Source organism: Eurosta solidaginis, chromosome 2, assembly GCF_040869045.1.
Source record: "Eurosta solidaginis isolate ZX-2024a chromosome 2, ASM4086904v1, whole genome shotgun sequence".
NCBI lineage: Eukaryota > Metazoa > Arthropoda > Insecta > Diptera > Tephritidae > Eurosta > Eurosta solidaginis.
In genome coordinates this window covers 86,549,699-86,551,935 of record NC_090320.1, presented here as the reverse complement: position 1 = coordinate 86,551,935, position 2,237 = coordinate 86,549,699, and the positions used below count along the sequence as shown (strand labels likewise).

Below are 2,237 nucleotides of genomic sequence, written 5' to 3'. Positions count from 1 at the left end.
GCTTAAAGCATCTGTATGATGTCCGAAAATCCTCAAAATAGCCTTGTAAAATATCAAATGATTGTTTAATTTGGTCTTTCTGTTTCAAGCTTTTTTCTGACCCATCCAAACAGCTTAACATATAACCTCTTAACAGTGTAAAACAAATATCATTAACGAATGATTTATAATCTTGAATTATCATTTCAATTCTTTTTTTGGATAAATCAAAAAGACTATACAATTTAGTGGCGGCCGCCGTGGTGTGATGGTAGCGTGCTCCGCCTACCATACCGAAGACCATGGGTTCACACCCCGGGCAAAGCAACATCAAAATTTTAGAAATACGCTTTTTCAATTAGAAGAAAATTTTTCCAAGCGGGGACGCCCCTCGGCAGTGTTCGGCAAGCACTCCGATTGTATTTCTTCCATGAAAAGCTCTCAGTGAAAACTCATCTGCCTTGCAGATGCCGTTCGGAGTCGGAATAAATCAAGTAGGTCCCGTTCCGCCAATTAGTAGGAAAAATTAAAAAGGATCACGACGCAAATTGGTAGAGAAGCTCGGCCTAAAATCTCTTCGGAGGTTATCGCGCCTTAAATTTATTTTATTTATACAATTTAGTTTTCAACTTCAGAACATGTTCTTGTAACAAACTTCCAAACGTTTTAGAAATGTTCGATGTATCTGCTATATTTTGAGATGCACCCTGTATATAAAATTTTTGAGAAGAGTTGTTAATAACACTTGAATAGCTTAAATAAGTTATATCAAAAGCATCAGATGAGTTATATGCGTATTCATTTAAAACCTCTTGAAATTCACTATCTGAATTGTGATCAATCGATGGGTCTTGAATTGAAATATTAGGTACATTTGAAAGTGAATGTGTCAAAGCTATTTGCTGATTGTGTTCCCGTTTCCGATGCTTGCAATAAGAATGAAGTATAGAGTAAATATGTTGGCATTGGGGTTCGCAGCACCAATACTCTTTTAAATTTTAATGGAAACTTCTTATGTGACAGCAAAATGTTATTACTTTCAAAAATACCTTGACATTTAAAACAAATAAACATTTTGTGGATAGCTTACTAATAGTATCTTAAGTAATAGCACCTAGTCTCTTTATAATTACAAAATTATTATCAAAACAATTTGCTGATAATAATGGCAATTATTCCATTTGTTCAAAGTCAATTATTAAGTCGCTCAAGCTGATAGAAGTGAATTATCTTTAAAGGTTTATTTCATACAGAATCTTTTGTAAAAGTTCCTCACGTGGATTGCAGCACATGGATATTCACAATTCAGAGAAAAAAACTTTTAAATGTAAAATAAAGTGCGGCTAAGGTCGATTTTGTTCTGTGCCGTTTGTCCTCGATATAAACAGAAGAATCTTCAACTTTATCTAAACTCCGACAAGAACTGCTATTGGTTGGCGGGATATATTGATTCTGGATAAATATTCTTGCGTGTGTTTCACAATATCGCCGATTTCTGAAATATTCTAAGAAAGACAAATATCCTCAGTTAGTATTTACAACAGTTTCGATTAATTGATTCAATCAATTACAATCATTTCACATTTGATAATTGCGTCTTTGTCTGATAAAACAAAATTGAGTGATAAAAATTTAAATAATGTACTCAATGAACAAAAATTAAATTTCAAAAGTACCTTCTTCCTTTAGAAGATGTAAAGTATTTATAGTAAGCTACCTCTTCCACTTCTTTAGGCCGTGGGGTCGTTAAAAGTAAGTTTATTATTTCGTTTTTTAAAGTTGCACCAATTTGTTATTATTCTGATTTGTTTTCTGGGATAAAGTTGGTTAAAGTCAGACTCAATCTATGGAAAAATTAAAAAGATAAAGTTCGACCGAAAAAAAATTTTGAATTGGTAGCAGCTGGGGTATTTTATTCAGCCAATATGTACTATAATTTGCTGTGACTATCACGATAAACCGATCGATCAGTGACGATAATGTACACCACCAGAATGTATTACCACAGCTGTATATAGGTGAACGAATTTCTCCACCTAACTTACCAATCTCAGTACAAGCTCTTCTTCCATACAGGGAAACCGGATAAAGTAATCATTCAAAGATATTTTATTTTGTGTTAGAAGTGTCCTACGATATTGCAGATTTATCCGCCAACTGTTTAATACTTCGACGTCTGGTTGTTTTTCTAAACTCCCAATATTGTCTATGTCATCTGAAATAAAAGTTATAGGTGCATATGAAATTCATAAAATGTA

The 2,237-nt window shown here is 33.3% G+C and overlaps 1 long non-coding RNA gene across 1 annotated transcript; it reads right to left on the bottom strand.

The window, feature by feature from the left end:
* Window positions 1–1,415: 1,415 nt before the first annotated feature.
* LOC137242269 (uncharacterized) lies at window positions 1,416–1,806 on the bottom strand. The gene is made up of 3 exons (XR_010950163.1): window positions 1,656–1,806; window positions 1,551–1,582; window positions 1,416–1,484 (listed from the first exon to the last, which is right to left on the bottom strand). It is a non-coding gene; the product is annotated as an uncharacterized lncRNA (long non-coding RNA).
* Window positions 1,807–2,237: the final 431 nt, after the last annotated feature.